The sequence below is a fragment of the Topomyia yanbarensis genome, chromosome 2, assembly GCF_030247195.1.
Source record: "Topomyia yanbarensis strain Yona2022 chromosome 2, ASM3024719v1, whole genome shotgun sequence".
Classification (NCBI taxonomy): domain Eukaryota; kingdom Metazoa; phylum Arthropoda; class Insecta; order Diptera; family Culicidae; genus Topomyia; species Topomyia yanbarensis.
This window is the reverse complement of record NC_080671.1, coordinates 187,391,685-187,417,972: the sequence shown is the minus strand read 5'-3', so window position 1 is coordinate 187,417,972 and position 26,288 is coordinate 187,391,685. Positions and strand designations below refer to the sequence as shown.

Here is a 26,288-nt window from a genome sequence, read left to right as displayed (position 1 = left end):
TATAAGGTAAACAAATTACGTTGCTGGTGTTAAGCCGTTTATTAAGGACTAGCACGTCTACATGCCACCCAACAAAGTTGAGTGCGACGGTGTACTCACCGATTCGAGTTTGTCATTTGTTATTTTTTGGCAGCGAGGTCACTTTGCTCCAGTAAGCAAAGCTTTTGAATGGAGATCGAACTGGACGGGACAAAAAGGTGTTTCTTTTCAAACTCGTGTCGGGTGACCTGTGGCTAAACTGTCTTGCGTTTAATTGCTTCTTCTTCGACAACAATCGTCTATTTCATTGGCTGTTTGCGCAAATGCCGACATAAGTCTCAGAGTAATAATTTCGCATAGGCTTGTGACGATCATTTTTGCATTAGGAGTGCTGAAAAGTATGCCTTTTGTGGGGAAAGTTTTCATGACCACGACCCGCTATATTTTTGCTGAAATACTAAAAAAAGTTTCGTCCTCACAACGAGAAATCATTCTGCTCTCTTGGCTCGGGAAGGGTGTAATTATGATGATCCACATATGGGGATATTTTTTACTGCTCCTAAAACTATAAACGAATAAAATTCCTAGCAAAGGCTTCAATATTTCTCTTGAGAAGCCGTCAAATCAGATCTGACAGGAAGTCGAAACAAATAACTTCTGGTCTTAGTAATTTGAGATCAATGAAGGAGTTTCCAGCACTTCCAGAAAAACCAAAAATATGTGATGTGACAGAGATTTAATTTTGTGTAGGGCAACAGGTCGGGCCTAGGTTAGGTACCGGCAAGTTTGTGATATTACGGAACTCCTTCAAGCATCAGCTCTATTCTCACGGTACGGCATGGAGTTGTCTTACGGATAATAATCGATATAGTTTACTCCATGATCTTTACTCCAGCTTCAAGGATATGACCTGTTTTACTGTCAATGACCACACATCTATTTTACTAGTGTTTCTAGAAAACTGAGAAAACGAGCGGAAAAAATTTCCAATGACTTTCATAATTTTTTTACATTTGAAGTCCTTATTGTTGAAATTTTCGTGTCGCGCAACTCAACACGTTAATTGTTTATTCATTTATCAATTTTACAATTGAGAGATCAAGATCATCTATCGTGAATAAATCTGAACAGGACTGACAGAGCCGTAGCGTCATCATCTGGTTCATTTGGCGGAGATTTAGTTGGGCGCTCCTTTCTTTTTCAATTGGATTTTAAAACAATCAAATGCCAGGAAATGGCACTCCTATCCCGTCTTATTTTATAGACCAGATAAAGATTTTAGGGCTCCCCTAAGATTGGCGGCGGTCACCCCGGCCAACCGCATGCTACGGGCCCTTATGACTCTAAGGTAGTTGAAGGTAGAGAAAAACACTACCCAACAACTGAAGATTTTAAAGTTCAACGTCAAATTGTCAATCCCTCCTGATGTATGGTATATCTGAATTGAGCATAGCTCGCACTGCGACTAAACTAATACCTCGAAATAAGCACACTGGCCAAATGAACAGAATAACAAATTTATTACCAGTTTATGCCCTCTGGACCTCAAAATCATTCATCATTTATATATCGAATTCACAAAATCTAAAAAAAATCTCAATATGATCAGCAACTTTGCGTGATCATAAAATCTTTGCTGCCAAAAAATAACTGCACAACCATTAGTCTTCATCTTAGCAGCTATATTAGAGAAAGTGCTCCCAGTAAAACTTGTCTGTCGATGGAGGTGAACCAGGTACGATGGCGGCGCTCCGTGGTGACTGAAGCTGTTATGTTTGCACCCGTCATTTCTGGCACCTTACTCCAGCCTGTCAGCTAATTTAGAGTGTTGGTTTGACGTGCGTTTCGGCTCGAGGATAGACAGCAAGCGGTGCGGCAGTCCATAGCACGGTTTAAGGGTCGTCAAACTCCGAACTGAACTGCTGTCGGTCTTTTTGGCGTAATTTCTCGAACGCCATTTTTTTGATGCTCAATTTTACGATTGTTGTTTTTCGTCGTCTTTGTTTTGCTCTCGCTTGTGAGTTCACTTGTGAGTAGCGCTATTTTTGCCAGATGGTTACAGTAGATTTTTTCCTCGATATTTTAATATAGATTACGTGTGCAAAACATTCGAAAACCAGAGGCACGACTATAGTTTGAAAGCAATGTGTTGTTTTTTTACTCTCTGTTGGCATCTAAAAATAAGACAACCATTCGGATCACGTGAATCGCGTCAATTTGTGCTACCGGCGCAACACGGTACTCTCTCCGTTATCCCTTTGGATACTTTTCCATCAATGTGAGAGGTCGCACGAGGACATCCACTATTCGAGTAGAGCAACAGAGTTCTTCCGCTTTCAAATAGAGCTTTTCTTTGTTTTCAACGGTACTCAATCTGACAGTTTTTGTTTTATTTGCAATCCACCAACTGAAAAGTGCGAAACCGGGAGTTCCACCAGCACAAAGAGCCCTCGCGGAACGCGACGTGACATACGGATGTGCTTGTGGATGCCAAACCGAGAGGGACCATATTGTTCTCCTTGACATCCGTCAACCCATTCCCATCGGCGTCGTCACCGACTGAATAACTACCACGAATGACTGGCTAGATTCCTGCATGGGTACAGTACAAGCAACATCGCGAAATAAAAGAGTACTTTTCTGCATGACACTGCACTTGTGTGTGCATAGCGAAAACTTGTGCTGTCTGTAATTTTACCATTGACTGCACACCGTAGCCAACAAAGCCAAGCTAGCAGTTTAAAGTTTTTCGCGAAATATGTAAATTGATGTACATGCTGCTCCTGCCGCAACACTGCCGATCATCGAGTTGAGCACTTCGACCGGAATGGCACCCTCTAGACATTAAACACCCACTACTATGATCAATTTTGTCATGGCTTTATTATGTTTTCTAATCGATTTCTCTCGCTTTAATTCCAGTGGTTAATTGTACAATTTTCCATGCTTTGTTATAGTAGGCAAACTATTAATCTTATCCATTTAGCAAAGCTGTCAATTTATGTAGTTTTCAACTGCAGTATTCAACTTCAACCTAACCCAGCTGATTATATACTGGATTGGGTTTGACTCATAGCTCTTTCCGTATTGTGAATTTATTTTCTAGACGTACTGGATTGATTATAATATTAGATGTCTGCGAAAACCCAAATAAATGCTAGCGAGATACTAGAGAAGATGAATGATATGATTGAATATTGAAATATTTCTTTTTATTTCCAATTTGAAAATGATAACTCACATGCTTGAAATTAATGGGATAAAAGTATCTTCATTTCCTATAGTCCTTTTAACTTTGCTTCAGAATTTTGCAAGATGTTCCATAAATTTGTATTATATTTCTGATGCTCTCAGAAATTTATAGAAGTTTTCTGAATAGGATATGGAGGCTTGTGAGATTTTCGTGATTTTTTCAAACTTTCATTCACACATTTATTTATATCTTATCTTCGGTATTACACCGTACATACACCTTTTAAAACATTTCTACATTTCTTATTAATAACTTATATCTATGCTTGGAAATGTTAAAATCAAAAACTGAAGCTTCGTTAAATCTGCGGCAACATCTTTCCAGTGGATTATTTTGTCCATATGAAGTACGTTGTCTAGGGATCCACAACAGAGTGGGGTTACGAAGAACACGAGGAGGCGCATACAAATTAACGTCCGAGAGAAGAGCGGGACTGTTGATATTAGCTGACAGCAAGTCGAAAACAAAAACTCTTTGCAGGAAGATACGGCGAGTCGCCAGAGTCTGCAGACCGAGTTGCATACATCTATCGGCATAGGGAGGCAATACAACTGGATCATACCATGGAAGTTTCCTGAGGGTGAATAGCACAAAACATCTTTGTATACGGTCTAGTAGGTTACTCTGAACGGCATGGTATGGTGCCCACACTTGCACAGCATTAGGAATCAGAAAATATTGGCTTAAATGGCATGTTCCCCGGATGTAGTCGGGGATCTGTGTCTTGCCGTATGTGTTCGGAAGGAAAGGAGAAGGAGGTGTAAGGAAGTAGAATTGGAAAGGTTGGAAAAGTAACAGCATAAAAACAAAAACAAACAGCAGGTAAATTAATCTCACAAGTAGTTCAACTTGCCTGCGAATAAGCCTCAAACTCTTTACCACATTGGATAAGAAACTTTAGTATGTCTCTGAGTTTCAGTCGTCCAAACATTGTGTCGTCAATATAAGGACGGCCGAAAACTCGAAATCGCAATTGCGCTAGTGCTGGAAGTTGCATATCAGATGATATGAGGTTCCGTAGTCGGATTCACAAAGATCACATGAAAAAGACTCTGAGCGCTGAATAGTTGCCATGTGATAATTGAGTTTGCAGTGGCCGGTTAAAGCCCTGCCGCAGTGGAGCTTCGAAAAATCTAGGAGAGTTTTCGAAATCACTGGGCACGGCTGTTCTAGAAACGCCTTTGTTTGGCGACACGTTTGTAGATTTCTCCAATAATTGTGGTGCTCGGACGAAGCCCAGGACTTTTTTCCCTTATCCAACTTGTCGAAATTAGCTGGGCGGGCTCAGGACCAACAAAGTCAATCGCTGAACCTGCCCTGGCCAATTCGTCAACCCATTCATTTCCAGTAATACCGGAATCTCCGGGCACCCAGACAAGGTAGATAGTGTTGACAATGCTTAGTTCTTAAATTTGGGTTCGGCGCGCGATCGCCAGCTTGGACCGTGATTTGTCTGAGCTAAGGGCCTTGATTGCAGCCTGACTATCGGAGCAGAAGTTTATAACTCTGCCGGACAAACTCAGTTGAAGGGGCGATTGTACTCCGCACATAATCGCAGATTTCTGCTTGGAATACAGTACAGTATCTACCTAGTGAGTGAGATTGTTCCAATCTCATTTCACGACAGTAGACACCAGCACCAGCACGTCCCTCCATCAGAGAACCGTCAGTGTAACAGACCGCTTGCGTTTGTTGTTGTCTTTCCATATAGCCAGACAACCACTCTTCTCGTGAGGGAATCTTCACATGGAATGTACTGTAAGGAGAACTACATATGATGGTAATATCGCTGGGAGCAAGAATATCTTCACCCCATGTAACCATTTGTGACAACAATCGCGTTTGACTGGTAGCAAGATCAACATGGTTACTGTTCCAAAAAACATTTATTAACGTTGACTTCCATTCCGTTAAGCGTGCACCATTCTTGAATAGTGCAGAATCTTCTTGAAGCATTGCGGCCTCAAGTGCCGAAGCGATAGTTCGGAAGATTGTGAGATCGTACGCGTATCGTAGCAATTTCCCAGACTCGATCCGATTACTGATATCGTTAATAAACAAAACAAAAATAAGCGAGCCCAGATGACTGCCTTGCGGGACACCTTTGGGTGTTCGGAATGTGTTTGAGCGCGTGTTTTTTATACTCACGAATGCCGAGCGATCGGAAAGATACGACTGCAGCCAGTTAGTCAGCCAGGTGGGAAATTCCAAACGCTTTAATTTCAGGATTGCGATGTTGTGCAGTACTTTGCAGTACAATATAAATTGAGTTCAGCTGATGACGCTTGTCGACGGCGGGAAACAACTTAGAAGTGTAATCTGTCAGGTTAGAAGTTGTCGATCGTTTCGTGACAAACCCGTGTTGATACTCCGAGATAATGTGGGATGCAGCTGCATACGTGACGTTGTACACCAGCCAGAGCTTTCACCATTCATTCAAATTCAATCCGAACGAACCACAATACAGCTCAGTAAAACGCTTGCCTTCACCCCAACCGAATGAATTGCCGCTATGGATACCGAAGCAACAACACGAGGAAACAGAAACAGGAACGAATATATCCACACACGCTTGCATAAGCACGTATCATTATAATGATGAACAGTTGTGAGTATCATTGAGAGAGAGGATATCAGTATTCTCTTCTCTCTTGAATAGTGGTTCCTCGTTGCTTGGTTGATTATTTAGTGAAATTGGTTCAGGAACATACAAGCTGTTGAACCATTCAGATTCATTGTGTAATGCTGAATCTGAATATAAAATTCTTCTGGCCATATTAGCGGTTTTCAGCGTCTTTCGCTACGTCAGTTAAGAACATATGGCTTGTGGAGCGGACATTAGGCAACAGGTACCGCTTATTGGATTCTGCTGAGGTTTGAGGGGAAAAATTGAACTTGTGTTCACGATGCATTATAAATTTAGGGAAATCGTGGATAATCAAACATCGATATGCATTTATCAGTTTTTTGGATGTTGGTTCCTCAGACGATTCAGCCCAACACATATAGGTTCATTTTTTCTAACATTGTATCTCTAGCTTACGAATATTTGGAATTTTATAATCGTGAACCAAAACGAAGTGGTTATAAACTTGGTTATAAGTTATTCGCATTTAACAAGGACAATATATGTTTCAAACTATGATGTACTACATTCTTTTCCTAAATGTTGTACAGACAGGTGAAATGTTAACAAATATAATATTAACCACAAATTCGATGAGCAAGATTTATGACTCCTGATTAAATTGGATGTCTTCTAACGGAGTGTTTAAAATGTACGGCATATTGTGGAATATTTAATAATCAAAAAAATACTTCGAGCTTCGTCTAAAGTTGAGCAGGAATAGCAAAATTACACATGCCTTTTAATCTTTGGGAAGAAATTAGTATCCCGCTTTAATGCTTTAGTGATCTGAACAGATTAGTTCGCTGCAATTATTCCGAGCTTGGCGAATAAAGTTTTATTCGGAATATCCTCCAAATGAATCTTGACAGTTGACTTTAATGCCTTTATTCTAAGTTAGCCGAGATTTTTATTGTAACCAGGCAACCAAAAATGTTTTCAAATATTGTTTAAATGGAAAAAAATCACACTATATTTTTTTCCTATTCCATCAACATTACTATCCTATCATTCAAAATTAGTCAACTAGTTAATAAAAACTTGATACAATTTAACAAATTGCATTCATTGACATTTAAATCAAACATGATTTACGAAATTCATAGTCATGTGAAATTAAAATTAAATCTAAAACATTTTTGATGCTCGTATATGTCAGCAGCAGAACACGTAAATTTTTACGATTTTTCTAGTTCTGTGTAATACTAAAAAAACCCCTGAGTTGAACTTGAACAACGACTGGCTTATGAATATTTAAAAATATATTGTATTCCATAAGACAAATTGTTTTTGGTTTAATAATTGGATGTCTTCCAAAACTCGTTGAAATGTAATATGCAAAAGTATTCTGCGTATTAATGATTTTTTTCAGAATTGATAATTTACTTTTTCAAAAGTTACAAAAGTTTTTCTGTGATCGTTTTTTCTGGTCATGTCTACCCACGCGGGAGCCTTGACCAAGGCTTGGGGAGCTTGACCAAGAGAATTTTAAAATATCAGAACAAAAACCAATGGCATATGACATGCTGTTATCTTTTCTTCCCATATTGTTGAGGTTCTTAGTACTAGTTAAAAATATAAAACGATTGTATTTCATGAGCTTTGATTTTTTTTAATGCATTGCTTTTTTGGATTAACTGTACTGATTACATTGCAGGTTCACGTGTCACAAAATCAGCCATAAAAATTATTAGTGTATCTATCTGTGGTGTCCTTGAACGATTGATTGAAAAAAATTTCTCTTCTTTTTGGAAACGGGAACGATTTTTCCAAAAAAAACACCATTTTCACCTGAAAAAAATTATTAACAAATCCATAACATTAATATGAAAATTTTGACGAAAAAATGGAATCGTTCAAGGACACGGCAGTTAAATTACGAACAAGCAAAAATAAAGTTTTGAAATCCGTTGCAAACTCTTTCGGCACTCGTAGTCACCGCAAATATCGTGATAATCGCGTTTAAAGTTTCAAATATAAGCGTAAGGGAGCAAGATGAAAAACGAAATGAAGAAGATGAAAAATTAGCTGATGGGATCGAAACAAATATAAAAATATAAAAAAATTAAGTACCAAATGGAACACGTTATTAATAATTGTTGAATTTCGTGCTTGGTAAAGTCTCCCCATATTCCCTTAACCCTATTTGTATTTTCACAATTCGACAGATTCAATAGGTTGAAGACAAAACTAAAAAATATTGCATATGAAAAGCGCACAGAACATGTAGGTACCTATCTCGAATAAAAATAATAAAAGACAACAAACACATTCTCGTTATGAGCGCTGTTCTCCGGGGCAGCTGGGCGGCATCATTTTTCGTACCTACATTCGCACCCAGCTAGCAAAGAGAATCTGGGTGCCTATGTACAGCTTGCTATGAAGAACGAATGATGCATAGCAGTTGATATCTCTTCGAATGGGAGAGAGAATGAGCAACGGGTACTATTACGCTATGCTCATATACCTACACTATAGAACAGCAATGATTCACCAGCCTCGGTGGTGGTGAACCAAAGCCGTCAACTCCGCAGCTCAGTGGTGAATGGTTCAATAGGGTGTATGTTCGTGAAGCTAAGAACGAATGAAGAGTGTTCGTTCTTTTTCAGCTGATTCGTTTTCCAAGCTCTGACACCAGCTTTTCGAGAACTTTGGAGAGACAGTTTAATAATGAGATACCTTTGTAATTTTCGACGTTGTGAATATTTCCAGCCTTATGGATGGGAACCATGCGATTAGGAACAATGCCTTCCGCGAGAGAGCGATTGAAAATGATGCACACTAGAAAAGACAGCACGTGGGCTTTTTATATATTGGGACGAGAGATGATCGGGGTCGTGCCCTTTCGATGAATCAGCAGCAGTCAGAGCCTTCAAGACGTCAGCTTGACTTACACCGGGACGGGGGAAATTTATGTTGTGCGATGCTAATGTTTCGAAATACTCTTCCGAAGGGTCGCTTCTAAACACTCCGCGAAAGAAATCAGCAACTTCAATAGAATAACCGTACGCTAGCACCTTACGCTTAACTCCACTTATTAGGTTCTGTACAACATCAGGCTGTAGCTTCTTCTGTAAGGAAACCCACTTTGCCTTCATATCTTCTTCCGATTTGAACCTTGGGATGCTTTCGTGGGTGCCTGCTTCATAATTGCCTAGTATTTTTCGATGGGCCTTAGTTCTGGTGGTAAGCGTGACCGCCACTCATTCCAGTTGTCCTGGGTTCAATTCCAGCCGAGGTCGTTGAGATTTTTCTGAGGTGAAACAATCTGTGGTCACGTCTTCTTTCGGAAGGGAAGTAAAGCCGTTGGTCCTCGGTCCATGACTTGATGGATCGATATCTCGTCCAGATAGTGGAGTCACCTATCTGGCGTCGGTAAAGAAGAAGTAGAATCCAACTTCTATACTCACTAACAAATATCCTTCTCCCGTGATACTTGTGGAGTGCGCAGTAGTATATGCGGCCTCTAGCAAAAGCAAGTATCGGACTAACAATTCCTTCCCTTTCCTTCCGCGATCTACGTTCGGGCCTGGCCGGCACCGGTATTGATCAATAAACACTTTAGGATTACCAGGAGTTGCACTTGAAAGATGTTTCGCTACTCCCAAGCATAATTATCTACCGATTCCCTGTGCAACTTCAGCTAGTCCAGATCGATAACTGAGTAGCAGCCAGGGGTGGTCGCACAAGCTCAAGCTCTAATTGGCCCAGAACAACTTATAAATTCATTTATCGAAAAAAACTCCATTGCAGTATTCAAATCAAATTTCAAGTCAGATGGGCGATAACATGTAACATTATACGATTAGTAACCGCAACCGCATCAATTCCTATGAAATAAATATTACCGCGTCGGATTGTCTAGAGGTGTGTAGCATTTCGCTTGTCATTGTATTGCGCATCAAGCAAAGCACACATAATGTGGATAAAGGTGGTCATCGATTTTCTCTGCACATCTCGTATTTGAAGATCGGCTCTAAAGCACAGCCAGAAAAAAAAAACCGACTCGGAATAGTGGTGGGGTTTCGGTCAGTGGTAAATTGAAATTTCTTTTCTATCCCGGTCGTCAACAGCAAGGTAGCGACCGCACAAAACATGCACATTCCTTCCCGTCATATAAGGAAATCAAAACCTATGGTTTGGATCCACGTATCCGAATCGAGTGTCCGAATGCAGACACTTATCTGGATCTAAGTACGAAGTCCGGTGCTGTGCTGGTTCGGGTTCCGGACCTGATAAGGGGGAAAGGGGGTGGGCTAGATCCGTGATCTGTTCCGGATCCGGGATTTGGTTCAGATCAGTGAATTGGACTGGTCCGTCCGTATCTGTGGTTTGTCGGGGCTCGGAGTCGGGAATCGATTTAAAAAAAATTATCCTTCCCAGTAAAAAAATCCGTTATTCCGGCTGGTTTCTGCCAAGCCTGAATTCGGGCAGAAATAGGCCAGAATTATGGTTGGTTTAACTCGATATTAATACTATCATAAAAATCGACCGAATTATCCTACATACGAACAGAGCCGAACTTGACACATAGGTAGAGTAAAATGGGGTCAAATAGGTATGGGAGTACAATAGGTATAGGACATTATCTTTGCTATATCACTGCAGAGGTCGCTCATGTTGCGTGAATTAGATACACGGTGGAGAACATCGATAACGACTGTCATTTCGGCTGTTACCGTGGATCGGCGTCGTTTAATTTTTTCGCGAGTTGTTCTGCGAAAATACATTGTCTTTCATCCTCAGTACAGTACATTTAATCAATGTAAAAAAAATGTCAAGGGAGTTTTTTACGTAAAAAAATAATGTTGAACACGTTTCTATATCTTTTGCTCTGAAAACGGGCATCAACATGAACATACGCTTGGGTGCACGATTGGTCAGCCGTTTGGGGGTCACTTATATTAATGTAATGTCTAGCACTTTATTTAAATTGAAGACTCAGCCATTTCTCAAAGCTCCACTCCACCATCGAATTGAGGTTGATAGCGACGTAAAGCTGTACTTCTCACTGATATAGTGGTGCTGGAGTCTTTACGAACTGAGCAAGCAGCTACAGCTAAAAAAACGCGGACACTAGAAAAAATTTGCCGCTGCAAAAAAGAAAAAGGAGAGACAGCAAAATGATAGAAACAGATGGAAAATAACGAAAATTGATCGAAAAAAGAAGAAAAAAGAATTCAAAAAAACTGCTACGACGCGCAAACATGGTCGTCCCGCAATTAACAAACCACGTGAGCCAGAGTGCACAACTTCTATTCCACACTCTGGCGATGACGGGGACACAGAATAAGTCATTCGCAAGTACAAAACCAAGTGTAAGTGTTAAAAAATACACTTTTTTTCAACATTTCCTTCAGCAGTTTCGTGATTTGTCGCATCATTTGCCACTTCATTATTTTCCTACCTGAATTATGTCAATAAATACTATTTATTATTTGCGTTATTAATTTTTAAAATATCCACAGTAATTCATACTTTTATAATAAAAGAACTGCTGATTTTCTAGGATTGTACATCGTTTTGTTTAACATATCGTACCCCCAGATTTTAGAAACGTCGAAAAAAAGTACCTTCGTCGTAATAGATTTAACTTGAAAAATATTTTGGCAAGCATATTATGATTGCCATTATTGCCAAAACGTTGCCTGTCCAACGAATGCTCGAGCTCGCCAAAGAAAACTATATAATTGGGGTGAATCTGGACCATGAGCATGGGGGTATTTTGGGATTATCGTTTGCTCGGGTTTATAACCTTTGCGGTAAGATGGGTTTAATACAGCGATGCGCAATTGCGTGGTCTGTTATCAAAAAAACAACAGAATCTTACCCAAAAGTAATAGAAACTTACCCGTTGGATTTTGGGTGTATGTTACCTATGAATAACACTGTGGATAATAGAGCCCTTAAGTGTACTGTAGCACTTGTCTTCAACGAGCTTTTTCGGTGAGGAAACCCTGGATTAAAATTAATTCATGAATTATTCATTAAAATTGTCCTGGTGTACTATTGGAACCTTCATCGCAATTTCAAGAAGCGACTCGTGGATTATTATATATTTTAAAACATTCACGACACATCGGGGGGAAATTCACGATTTTTGCATAGTTTTTTTGCGCTTTCAATTCCATTACTGCGAATTGCATCCCGTTTTATTCGAGCGAATTTTTTTTTATCCAATCCCTTTTGGGTACCATCACAGGAATAATAAAAATGGCAAATAAAACCGGGCATTACTGCTTCGAAGAGAAATGGTCGGCTCAGGCTCCTAATGAGATGTCCCCAGATAACGAAAAAGCATTTACCCACATTTATAGTTTAAGTTTCAACTGAAAAGATGTCCAGTTCGCTGGTTTTCATTCCATCGAAACTTTAGAACAATGGCTGATGAAAATGAATAAACCAGTCAGTCTCCTTTGAGTATCAAAATGAATATGTGGGAATGGAATTCTTCATTCGCATTTTTGTTGGTACTGTATATGTATGCAATAAAATTCCGAGCGGAGGAGTAGAAAGACCAATTAAAGCATTTCCGAACGATTCGAAAGCACGTCAGTTCATAAACTTTGCTCGATTCTTTTATGGCGTACATCGAACACTTCCCTCCCGAGAGCAGAATGTTGTCTATATCAGCAAAAAAATGGATACCATCTAGTCTGTTATTATGTGCCTTGAAGGTGATAGTAGAACGCATAAATCATGGCAACGTCCAGTGCGCCACCCCGTACTGGCCACGTCGATCGTACTTTTGTAGAAGACGCTTCTATCAGACATGACGGAGTATAGATATTTTAACCCTATGTTGATGATGGTGCTCTGTTGAATTTGCTTATGTTGGATAATGGTAACACATCAGTTCGCGGAAAGAGGGAACACGTGTGGAATGATTCAGTTTCAAATGGGGTTATGGTTTTTTGGGCATGATAGTTCTTTGATAAATGGTGTCTTTTAAAAAAAATCTAAATTGGACATTAAATGTTCATGTAAAATTTTTCGGGAGCCCCGCCTCAACGAAAGTCCTTAATTATATAGGTATAGGAGTGTTGCTTAATTCGAATTCGTTTCAAATTTGAAATAACCTAGTAAATAACTATAATATTCCCTTTTTTTCTCTTTTACAGGTAACAGAAACATCTTTTTGAAAGTACGGTAGAATCTAAAATGAGCTTCAAAGAATGAGTTACTGGATTCAAGAACATTTGACAGGTACTGGGACAAACATTATAACTTGCGTAAGAGGAATGTTGTGGAAAAGTTGAAATTTATCTTTGCTGATAAATTCGCGCTTCCAAGATGACGATTTGGCAAGGTATCTGCAGTTGTGTAAGGAAAATCAACATTTTCGTTTCAGGTGCGATTATAAATGGACAAGTTTATAAGTAAGAGTGTCTCCAGTAGAGAATTTCGTCATTCATTCAATCACATGAAGCGTAAAGCTTTGGTCTGACTTGTCCACATTTTCGGCTTATCGAAAAATGTTTGGCAATTAAATTTGATGGAAGGAATATAACAAAACATTCAATGTGATTTAAAAAAATAGCAATTCATCTAAAATTCGATCATTAGATGTTCTGCTACAGAATGCACTGTGTTCGCGTTAAAAGCCATTATTTTCAATTACGAAAAAATCTATTAAATAAACTTTATTTTAAAACTACATTGTCCAAATCGATGAATTGCGCCGTATCAAATTTCTTATTTTTGATATAAGACCATCAGCTCTGAAATCTAGGTACGACTATTTTATGTACGTTATTCTTGATGTTATGGCTTTCCTACACCTAAAACATCTTTGTTCCAAATTCTTCCAACGTTAAAAGCATATGCATAGCTCGCTGGGTTGGTATACCGACGCTTTTTACTATCGAAATACCTTGAACGCATTCGATTGGACCCTTTTTTCCCCTGACGACAACGGTCTACTGAATCTCTCTGACCGTCTGAAGTGATCGAACTTTTTTCCGCCACCCTGTGCTAGAAAGAAGTGTTAATTTTCTACGGTTGTTGTTGTGTTTCTGTTTTTTTTCATAATCTCAGTCTGTTGTACAAGTCGAACATGTTTTTACAGTTTTCTGACGGTAATTGTGGGAGCTGTATCTGGTAATAGTTATTGCATGCCACCAGCTCACGCGATGTTCGTTTTCTAGTGAGTTGGCAAATATGGCAAAGATATGAGAAGCCCAGCAAAAACAATAAGCTTTATCAGTATGAACAGCTGCAGTAACTTCTACCGTAAGAACATTGACTGGAACTGCTTTGTCTTCGGTATTTTATATTGGAAATGCACCACTCTGTAACAGGGCGTTTGCTGTTGTATTGAAAAATATGACAGCCATTGTGTAAAAACTATCATGTGTCGTCTAGGTCCGACATTGTACGAATAAGTAAGTATTTTAAACAACAGTTTTTGCTCGCTGACCTTTGAGCTGATGATACTTGAATCACTGCAAAACTTTGCGTATGACCCTTTTTTCCGTTGCGACACGAATTTCTCGTTCAAAACCCCCATCGTTTCTGCCCCAACTTCATCGTTTTCCATGGTATCGTGTATTTGGTTGCCATCCGGCATAAAGTACGTCACCAAGCATGCCAAACGACTGCAGCACTTTGCTTCATGGTTGCGTGGGACAACTTGAAGCACAGAAGCAGAAGCACTCACTGCGAGCTGCTTGCCAGCCGTTTGTGGGTCTTCTCAATCTACCTACACATACATGCACTTTTTGCCCCATATGCAGTCGCTCGACGGATTGCGCGCGGGAAAGACCGGTCCGGTCCGGAGCTAAAGTGCGGCAACACTCGTACTATAATCGTAGCGAATGCGAATTGCGCGAAAAGCATAATAAAGAGGAAAAAATAGCAGTACGATCCCCAAACTTCCTCCCACCCCGTATGTACGTTACTTAGTCCGAAGAACCAGAGGGAAAAGGACAGAGAGGCAGAGTATCCATCCATGACTCATGCATTCGGCAAAGTGCGATTACAGCAAGCACAACAGATTGCAGAACGATCTTTGATGGAGGAAGCCCTTTGGAAAGAGGTTCCTCACTTGACCAGACCGTATGTGTGGATGGCATTTACTTGGCGAACTTTCCAATTGGTATTGTTATTTAATACTTGAAATGTTTTAACTGTACTTGTGTGGTCAAGATAAATAAGGTTGAATTTTCCAATTTTAATAGTGATTACAAACCCTTTACTATCCTGAACTGTATACAAAGTAACGGACGATTGTACGAAGCGCGGTTCCATCGAAATGACTGAGTAAACTAATACTATCAAGGGAGTGCCCCTCTCTTTATAGCTTGGAAAGCCATGAGCACCCTCAAATCATGACAGTTTTTGTGGCTCACTCTTTAACTGTTTAGTACTGAAAACATGCGATAACTTCACCAAGCCTTGGGCCTGTAGAAATATATAATTTTCACTGAAATTATTTCACAGTAAATTGTGCTAAAGAGAACAAATCGATTTCAATATTGGATAACTCTAAAATAGCACCAATATTAGAACTGTCCATTGTTTGTTAGTGTTGAGTATAGTAGATTGATTTTTATTAGCGGATTCGGTGCATGGTTCTCCGTAGTGTGCAATCTTGTTACAGATCTGGTACGTAAGGATCTGATCGGGGTAGGGACACAGCGGTATTTACTTATGGGAGGTTCAGGTAGGAAGGGAAAGGTTGCAGATTCAAAGATGGCTTTTTGGACTCGGGTTTCAGTCACAAACAATTTATTTTGCGTTAAAGTCTACAAACAGAGTGGTCGTTCCAGTCCTTGGAAAAGGTTGCGTCAGACGCCTTCTCGCCACATCATCGCCATTGAGAATGCCAGCAAAAAGTTTCACCGGGTATCATTTGTAACAGAATCGACATCAGCGTATTTCTACCTGAACAATTAATTCCAAGGTAGCGTACGGAGTCAAATCGTGCAGACGCACCTCGATTTTTATCATTATTCATATATTCGGAGATTTTAGTTTAAGCGTTGTCATATTCGAAATTGTATTTCTATCATGCAAATTAAAGGTTCGACATTTAATACAATATGATTGTTCAGCATTATTATTAATCATTTCGTTACACTATTTCGTATTTCCTTTTTTTCGTTCGCCTTCTGTAAGTATGCCATGAATTAAATATGTTTGTCAACATAGATGGCCTTACTAAAGAATAACAAATTCTCAAGCGCGGACCTACAAACGCAACTGTTCGCGCAATCATGGATGGGTCACGTCCGAAAGTTCCTACCTTCGGCCCCAGTAGCATAGATCTAAACCTACAGTTGAACCAATCAAAAAAGATGGACCAAAAATAATGACGCTCATATTCACTAGACAACAATCAATGGCGGCTTGGCTGGGAACTCTAGTGATATGGGGAAACTTACTCACTTCTAGCATCGGAACCATACACTAAAAATTAATCATCTGATTAACGGTCGTCGTTCGATCATTCAAGAACGCACGCGAATATACGAATGACCACACGAGTATAAAAACGAGATTGCACACGCGAAGTTACATATACGCCAGTGTACGACACGTCAACATACAAACGTCCAAGTCCTTCGCGATCATTCACGCAAACCTACGCCCGCGATCTCACAAACATGATAACATCCCGGTGACTAAATGAACGTTTTAGCACCTATAAACTCATAAACGCAGTCTCAAGCGTGAACCTACAAACGTACGTATTAATCGGTTACGTCCGTAAGTCCATACTCTCGGCCCCTTGCAGCGCAGGTCCATGTCTTCAGTTGGACCAATAAAAAATGCCGATCATACCCACTAGACAACACGTCGCATGGTGAATTGATCGGGAGCTCTAATGATATGGAAGAACGCAATCTCTTCTAACATCTGAACCGTACATCGAAAATTAAATATCAGATTCACGGTCTGCGCGCGTGAATATGTTAATGTATGAAATAGAATTTATACATGTGAAGTTACACACACGCTAGCACACGCGACATACAAACACCCACGCGATCGAACACGTTACACGATACAACGCTCGATTCCATCGCGATGATACACGCGATCGTGAAGTCCCTATTCTCGCACATATCTGAACCGTGCGCAGAATGTCACATTCAGAATGTATGAAATGTATTCAGAATTAAGAGATTGCGCTGCGATTGGCCTTTAGAGGGTGAAATTGCCCGTCTCGTCTGCAATTATAGTGAGTGACTCTGACTCCGATGCACTAGCTCTACAGCTCCAGCAGGGCAAATCTTTTGAGCATCATAATCTTTGTGAATTAACTAATCCAGAAATCTTAACTAATTCGATTTTGATGTTTTTTGCTAGTGCTCCCCACGTTGAGGCGCGGTCAGACGGCGTCGCCCTTATAAAGCTGTGCATGTATTTTTGTACTATATTCGACTTTTGCTAGTCGAATGGGAAGCACGTTGATGCGAGGTATGACGGTAGTGTAAGAAGGCAAACTAAATTTTCGTCGCTCATATTTGGCTGCTTTTGTTTTTTGGTTTGTTTTTGCTAAACAGCCTAATTCTTTTTTTACGGTTTACTTTTCTAACGAATGTGCCTTGCATTCTCAATAAAGACAACAAAATAAAGCGGGTTTTAGATTCGGTCCAACCACATTCGCTGTAATGTACAGAACAAGGTTGAATATTTGTGATGTATTATGATGATCAAATCCTGACATGTAGTCTTTGTCGGGGAGTTCGCTAACAAAATTGTTTTGGGTATATATTATCGCCGTTCCGATGCATTGAATTATAATTTTTAGATTATTTATTGAATTAAGTACCAGTTTTGATTTCTTTACGACAACTTCTTGATCAAGTATGCATTATCTCAAGTACAGAGGAATCATTGTCTTTATCGTTACCACCATGAGACCAAAAAGCGCTGTTTCCGACCAATTAGCAGCGCGTCGTTGGCTTCAATTTTGCTTTCGGTCGTTTTCGGCAGGTAAAATATTCACTGAAGGTGAAAATGGAGCTTAGGCTTATGAAAGTTGCGTTTACTCAGGCAGAATGTTTCGTTTTGTAGAATAACATAAAACGCGTGGTTGAAATTGACTGTGTTAAAATTAAGAGTCCCGTGTGTATAAAAGATGGCAAAATAGGAAGTACGACTACATGATCTGGCATCTCGTGCGTTCCCAAAATCAATGAGGAAATACCAATATTTGATACAATGTGGACATCTTGATACTTGCAGAAACTTCTTTTCAGACATTCCTAACTTTGTTGTGGAAATGCGGTTCGAAAGGTTAATTCTTTTCTACCTCAATTATTACAATTATTTACACAAAAAACGTAAATTACACAAACCGCGCTATGCACCCACCAAGAACAGATTCCTACGTGTCAGTACTGTAACCAGTACGATACAACCTTTCACGGAAGCATGCATTAACTCAATCGGCCCACTACTGAGTTGAGTCCCACAAGGATTCTGCTCCAAATTCGAGCCAAATCGGACAAGAGTTGGTCCGGCTTGTATGGAAAATTTCGACAATTTCCATGAGAAAGCGCATTAAGTTGCATTTTTTGCTAGATGGCACTGCATTCATCAATTTATCACTACAATTGAAAATAAGAAAGATAATTTTATTGCCTACAACATTGTTGAAAACTGTAAATCAATCCAACTATCTTTTAAACTTTTAATAAAGTGATATCTAAGGCAGTTTAGCCTAATAGCACGTGGCGATGAATCAGTAGTCGAATCCCACGAACTTTATTTTTCCTACGAAATAATGGTTGGGGTTATCTGAATAGTATATTTGGAAGACTTTTAGTACATAACATGGGTTATTTTTTGATTACAACACTTTAGTTCTATATTTCACGGCATAGAGGGCGCCAACATTAACTATTTAAGGAAGAGAAATAGACTATGGAAATGTTCGCGAGAATTACTTGAAATGGCTTGTTCTACTTTTCAACTTTTCAAAAGACACCTAATTTCTATTTCTGTCCGTTGAAAAGTTAGTACTGGTGTCCTCTATGTGGTGGAATGTAGAACTATAACTGTCTAGCTAGGAGATTACTCATATCGTGTACTAAAACTTCCAAACATACTATTTAGCTAAACCCAACAATCATTTCGTCATTCGTCGGATTCGACTACAGCTTCACCACCATGTGCTCTTGGATCCCACGCAAAACTTTATATTTTCTCCGTAGGAAGTTAGATTGATTTGCCGTTTCGACATAATTGCATAGTTTCTTTTTTCACTTGCAGTAACAAACGTTTTCTCCATGTAAATTGTCGAAAAATCCCCTTCGGATACGGTCCGGTAGCTAGAATTGTCAGATTCGGTTGAAATTTTAAGCAGAGATTCCTGGTGCGAGTAGGAATCAGAATATATTGGCTTAAATGGTACGTTCCCCGTATGTAGTCGGGGATTTGTGCCTACAGGAGTAGGGGAGTAGGAATCGATATGGGGATGGTCCTATGGGGGTCATTTTTTCATTCTCACATACGTCTATCAACACTAAAACACATTTTATAATAACATCGCTGCAAATGGTTGCCACATCTATGGCAACTGTTCAAGTCATAATGGCAACTAGAAAAGCAGCATCCAGCACCACCAAATCAAAAGCCGGTCCGTTTATCGAGTAAGCTAATTCCAATGACGGCGGGTTTCACTCTTGAGCCGTAAGTGCAAGAGACAAGGCAGAGCATCTGAACGTGAGTTACAAGACAATCAGCTTTGGGTAGCAGGTGAACAAATAAATGTATCCTCACCGGGAAAGATGTTCTTCGCGTGTAATAGCAAATTGCGTGTACGAGCTCCGACGGAAACTCATTAATATTTGTTTTTATATATTTCAATTTTTTACATATTGTAAATATATAAAACGCCCATGGCTCTGTTAAGCTACCATAAATCATCGAAAAAAGTAACTTTGAATATTTCTTAACAAATCATTGAAAAATCTTCAAAATCCAAATCTCGTAGGATTTATCAGAAGTAAGAAAATTATAGTTAGATAAAATATTGAAAAGAGTATTTAGTTGAGCTCTGACCTTAACTTTAAATTTTTCGAGGATTTAGGTCTGGTTCTATATATAGAATATCTTGGTTTCTATAGTACTTGGTGCATAGCAATCACCTAAATCTCTTCTTCAACAGATCTCGGTAGAAGCAGAGTTGAAACAAAAGGAACCCTGCTACCTAATCAATTTACATCTGCTTTATTATAGATTTATGAAACGAAATAAATGATTTTATAATCAAAATATAAATTAGTTGAATTTAACTGATTTGGTGTCTAACTGGCAGCAATTTACTGACGAGTGGTGCTCGAAACATTAAAATCCAATTTTTCTACAGTTCTTTGCCGAAATGAAATAAACCATTTATCACAGTTATGTTGAAATTAAAATATGAATTACCCTATTTGAAATAAAATATAAATTACCCTACTTGAAATCGCATTTTACTGATTTCCTCGCGAATCTAAAAAATATCACCATCTGATCTTTTGAAAGAAAAATTGTAGGAATAAAAAGGTCTTAAAAACATCGGAGCCAATAAAGGGTTAAATACATCAACTGTTAAATATAACGTTTCGCAATCATGCAATAACCAACCAGCCAGTCAGTCAGTGGATGTCTGCTTATCTGCTTATCCTGCACATTGTGCACCAGCCATCGAGCGCGACAGTTGAAAGAACGATCTTCCCACCAGCCGACCGAGGATGGGTGACCTGGGTACGATTGTTACTGTTGACATTTCTCCTCCAACTGAGACCCGACACTGTTCGCTCAGTTAACCCATTAAAACCCGAACTATTGTTGTATTATATTGTGGGTGGTCACTTCAAGTTCTACCTTAGAGTTCTGGAAAAGCTTTGGTGTCGTATTTATCCCATCGATATTGGAGTTGTTTCCATGAAATCAATCACTCCACATTGCAATTTAATCAAATAAAAAAATCAATTCCATAGCGAAATCCCTTTTCTGGGGTTTTAATGGGTTAAGACTCGGGACAGCAATGAAGCTGCACGAGAAATTTGCTCAGCAGGAGTCTATGAGAGCAGGATGGTCCTATCCCGTCATCATCCATCTGTTCTGCAAAAAGCTTACCTCGAAAGCTATTCGTTCGGGATATCTTCTGAACTTTTTGTACTTGTTATTCGATAAGTGTTTATTCTTTGAAAGTTATGTAAAAGGTTCATTTGTTGACACAGGCACGAGAAACCTTTTTAGTACTTATAACGAGCGTTGTTTTAATTCATTCCCTAGCGGGTTTCTCGTTTATCTTTTTTCTTTTTGCGTCCGTGGATTTGTTATTGGCACTTGTTCAGTCGTTATTCCACCGATTCTCGGCAAAGAGGTCACTGAACCTGTCTTGGTCAATCTCTTGTTTTTTTTCTGTTCGTGTGTAAATTTACACTTTATTTTGTTTGACGTTTTCTCTTTTCATCTTTTTGTGCTGCTACCTCCTGCTATTGACATAACAATGTCCCGTTGAGCAGAGTGCAAACAATCGCCGTTCTCTGATGTGTACTGTTGAAAATGGGCGAATCTGGAGAGGCGAAACGAAGTCGACAAATTTATGGGATCCCCACTAATGGTGGTGTGCGGGCTAGTGTATGTGTGTACAAATGGGCGGACGACCTAGTATTGAATGCTGTAGGCACTTCTCTCGAATGTCGTCGTTGTCATGCCCGGTTCGTGCGCTAGCCGGCATCAGGTTAACCTAGCCCCGGTGTACAGCAAACACCTTTCGTAAGTGCTGTGCTGTAGACTGCGTTTGCTTTGTGTCCACCATCATCATCATCATCATCATTGTCGTTATTATCATCTGCATCATGGTTTGTTGGCTCGTTATCATGTGGGAGCTGTAAAAGTAAACCCTCGAGTGAGACGAGATTTGTGCAAACAACTTTTCACGTTTGTTTGCTTTAAAGATTCACCTGTCGAGATAGGGCTGTTTTTTCCTCTATTCGCTGCAAACACAGATCTGTTTCCTTTGCAGGTTTCTCCGGTCGCTTGCTAAACAAATTAAGGTGGACCCGCTCGTCGTACCGCCGCGGCGTGGTGGTCTGTCTACCTTTTTGACAGCTACGCATACTCACTGCCTTAAGGGTACACCGCACCTTACATGACACGAAACAGTAGCACTACAAAATAATCACCGCGCCGGGTCGTATGTGTGTCACCCGCTGCGAAATTAATTTATGTGTGCAGGGAAGCAAAAACGAGCAGTGCGCGAGGCAAGCCTGCTCCGGATCAGGTGTTTTGGCGAGGTTAAACCCTTATAGCTCACGCTAGAGTGACGAGTGCAAGGAAACCCGGTCGTAAGAAAATTAGCCATAAAAGGATGTTTGAGGGTTGCGATTGAAATTTGAAGTTTAATTTTCGATATGCAGAAGTCGACAAACATATGTAAGTTCGAACAGGTGGTAACGACAATGGCGTTGAAAGATGAATGGCATTAGGGCTATTTCGTTTTGTTCCTACTCTACTAGGGTTCGCAGTACCGACCCTTTTTGGCGAGAACCGGTACTACGGTACTGAAGCCCTCAGTACCGGTAGTACCGGTAAAGTACCGGTACTCGAACATTTTTTAAAAAAAAAAACGAAAGGAGCTTCAAAATGAAATTGAATGCGCAAACTGATGACCTTATTCTCAGATGATTGATTTGTGCTGATCAAAAACATGTTTATTGTTTTAAATTGCTTCGGAATGGCATGATTCATTTCATCATAAGATATTTTTCGTATGCGGTACCTTCTTTTATTTCGAAATCTAGGCCACTTTGACATCAATAACTGCTAAGCGGTGCGATTATTGTCGACTTCAACAGATGGTAAATGTAAAAAACCCTATTAACAACAGTAAATCAAAGCGAGAATGGCAGTAAATCCGAACAAGTTGCTCACATTTCCTCTCTTGCTTTTCTGTAAATTGGTTTCGGCCTACATACCAAGGCTTCTTTTGTTGAGTTTTGATGAATAACCAATAATTACAAATCCCCATTTGAAGTAGTTCACCAAGGCTAAAATTGTTAGCCACTGAATCGCTGTTCGTTTTTTTTTTATAGATAAAGGTTTGAGAGCAAAGCAAATACAAACATGACTTAGACCATAGTCTTATTACGCGCCACCCAGTGAATAAAGGAAACCAACCAGAATGTCGCTAATAAAAAATTCATACTCACAGAAAAAAAATGTTGGTAAAAATAAGAGTTTTTCACTCTTAGCAAAAAACAACCAACGTATACTCTTAGTTTAAAAATAAAACTTTTGTTTTGAGTACTATTCTTCATTCGCTTAAAAGGAAAACTTTTACTTTGATTATTATTCTTGATTAATTTAAAAGTTTTACTTTCAACCTAATAGTTGGCGTTGTGTAGCAAATTTTTACGTCTCTTACGCTAGATGTGAATATTTTGAAATTTAGTACAAGATCGTTAAAATTTAATTTCGACAAAATAGTGCAGGAATTTAAACATACCGTTCTGTACAACGGGAGCTAGTATTGTTTCACTTCTAGAACTTTTATGATGATTCCCTCGACGATTTATCTAGAAAGTAATTAATATAATTAAAAGTCATCTTGCAGACCGATATTGATATTTTGAAACAGGTCCCCCTAGAGAGTCCACATATTTTTCATACAAAATTGTTTGGTACCGAAAATACCGGTACTGGCGTTTGTTCAGTACCGGTATTACGGTACCAAAAATGGGTCGGTATTCCCGGGATTTTCGGTACCGGTATTACCGGTACCACAACCCTATACTCTACCCTAAATGGTTCAAAAAACATCATATCGTCAAGAAATTTTTCTTTACTTACCGATACTGAATTACGCCAGTCTCAACTGCATGAGGTCTGTGTGTGATGTTATTACGATAATAAAGCAAATATAATAATGCAAATTTAAAAACATTCGTTACTTGTAGGTCGAGAAATCAGTTAACTAGAGTGGCACCTTGTCTAATATGATTAAATGAGCAATCGAAATAAAGGCTGCAAGAATTTAACTTCGTAAGACCTGCTTCAAATCTATTAGTTTAAAATGTAAAAATCGAATATAAGCTTCAACCGTCACAATCATTATGCTATATTTCTCCTTAATAATAAAATCATACTCCTATGTGAAACTCTTCAATCTAAAAACTGGACAAAATTATAACCGGTTTTGCACAAATTAGTTTTTTCGCTAACTTTTACTCTTGAATGGCACGGTATTCAAATTTTCCTACCAACGAATTATTTATTTCTCACTGATTTTTACACTAGACCTTCATGCTTTTTTCGGGGGAAATCTTTCAAGCGATTATTACGTTAAAAGTCCTCGGATCATTTTTTTTAATTGTATGTGATTTATTACTTGATATATTTTTTTTTTGAGGTAGGTAAAACCCTATATGAGTGAAATCTCATTTTGTAATCTCTTCTCAAAAAGGCATAAAAACCTACTTATCTTTTCAAAATATATAAATATAATAAATTCTTAAATTACTCACTCGGTTAAATAAAACCATAACAGAGCTAAGCTGCATTCTTCCTATGAATGTGAAATGTAATGGTTGATTGTGTAATTCTTTCGATCAGTGAGCCATCTTTAAACAATTGAAAATATATAAATTTTATGAAGTATCATAGTTTAAGATTGGATCTCATAAGAAATTCAAGGATGATTTTAAGGAAAACAAAGTCTTTATTAGCTAATACATCTCTAACAGAATGAAAGATTGGTTTTCCTACAGAAGAGAGGGCAGAGATAAAATGTTGTCTTGTTTCTGAAAATCGTGAACAATGTAAAATGATATGATCAATATCCTCGTATGACTCTAAACATTTACATAAATTTGACTCAATTTTATTAATGAGATATAAATGGTTTTTACATGAATAGTGATTTGATATTATACGAGAGAAAGTTTGTATAAAAAATCTTCCAGCATTTAATCCATAAAACCAAAGTTTACGATTAACAGTAGGTAAAATGGAATGGCACATTCGTCCCATTTTACTAAGATCCTAAGCTTTTTTGCCAAAGCATATTAATTTTTTGTCGAATCAAAGGAAAGTATTCATTACCTTGAATTCCTCGATCATAAAAGATCTTGATGATCCTAATTTGGCAAACCTATCTGCTTGTTCATTCCCATATATTTCACAATGCGATGGTACTAAAATAAATGTTATTGAGAATCCTTCTGCGTTCATTTTGTTAATTAGATTTTGATATAAACAATATAAAATGATGTGTTTTATTGTTAAAATTTATAGAATCAAGAGCTAATAAAGAATAATAATCAGGAAATATAGCTAATAAAGAACTAAGCTTATCAGAACATATATAATAAAATTGGGGAATTAATTTTTCAATAACTGAACATGTAAAATATAGAGCTGTTAATTCTGCAATGAAAATTGAACATGGAGAACGCAAACGAAAAAAATAATTGATTTGTGAATTATAAATTCCAAATTCCGATTTTTCATCAATTCTTGAACCATCAGTAAAATTTATATTTGCCTCATTAATATTTACAACTTTCTGATTGAAAATAGTTTTAGCGAAGTTGTGTTAGTAAAGATGTGTCAATGAACATTGATATCAAATGAATAATATAAATAGGAAGCTGATTCGACTATTTCTTCTGTAATACACGATAAACATTGAAAAAACCTGCAATTACGTTCATGAAATCTAAGTGTAAGAGGAAGAACAGAAGAAATAACTTCAACAATTCTTACGCTTGAATTTTTTGTCCGAATTTTACATTATAATGCTAATATTTTTCAGTATATATATTTTTTTTGCAAAGAAGAACTAATGTCCTGCAACTCATTCTCGAATAATTTTACCGTAGGGGAGCCCGGGGCTAGTTGGCGGTTGGGGTAAGTTGGCGGAATCCCTTTTTCTCTGCTTCTATTAGACATATAGCGCTGCCTCTTCTTATGTATCTCAAGTTTTGTGAATCCCATTATCCAATGTGTTTTTGTTGCAAAGCGATTTGTTTGGTGGAAGTCGTGGGTGATATTGTGTTTTCGAGCATACCAAGTAAATTTTCTAAATTTTAAAAACTTCGCGTTATTTAGGGTGATTTTCAATCTATTTCCCGAATGATTATATTTTTCGATAGAGCGTGAAAAGAGCTTTCAGTATTCGTATAGATATCACATCTATCAACAAACAAACGTTATTTTTCAAATAGTTTTTAATAAAATATGCGGTTGGTGTAAGTTGGCGGTGCTGCACGCGGGGCAAGTTGGCGGTACTATTTACAGTGTAAAAAAGGTATCAAATTTTTTTTTCTTCTGGAATTCACTCCAAAGTAAGAAAATCTTTTTCTTGTGTATCTCGTTAGTGCAGGAGACATTTATTCCAGCCAATCGCATAAAGAATTTCGAAAATTTGCTTTTGAAGAAGGAGTACGCGTCAAAGTCAAAATACCGGGGTATTGAAACTGA

The 26,288-nt window shown here is 38.5% G+C and overlaps 1 protein-coding gene across 7 annotated transcripts in view; it reads left to right on the top strand.

Annotated features, from left to right (window-relative positions):
• LOC131682428 (protein split ends) overlaps window positions 1–26,288 on the top strand; it is a 283,675-nt gene that overhangs the window by 158,016 nt on the left and 99,371 nt on the right. The window contains exon 3 of one of the 7 annotated variants that reach the window (XR_009304082.1): window positions 12,980–13,373. The exons of the other annotated variants lie outside the window; for them this stretch is intronic. The gene's annotated coding sequence lies outside the window, so the exon portion shown is untranslated. Of the gene's footprint in view, window positions 1–12,979; window positions 13,374–26,288 lie in introns of those variants that run through there. 7 annotated transcript variants of the gene reach the window in all.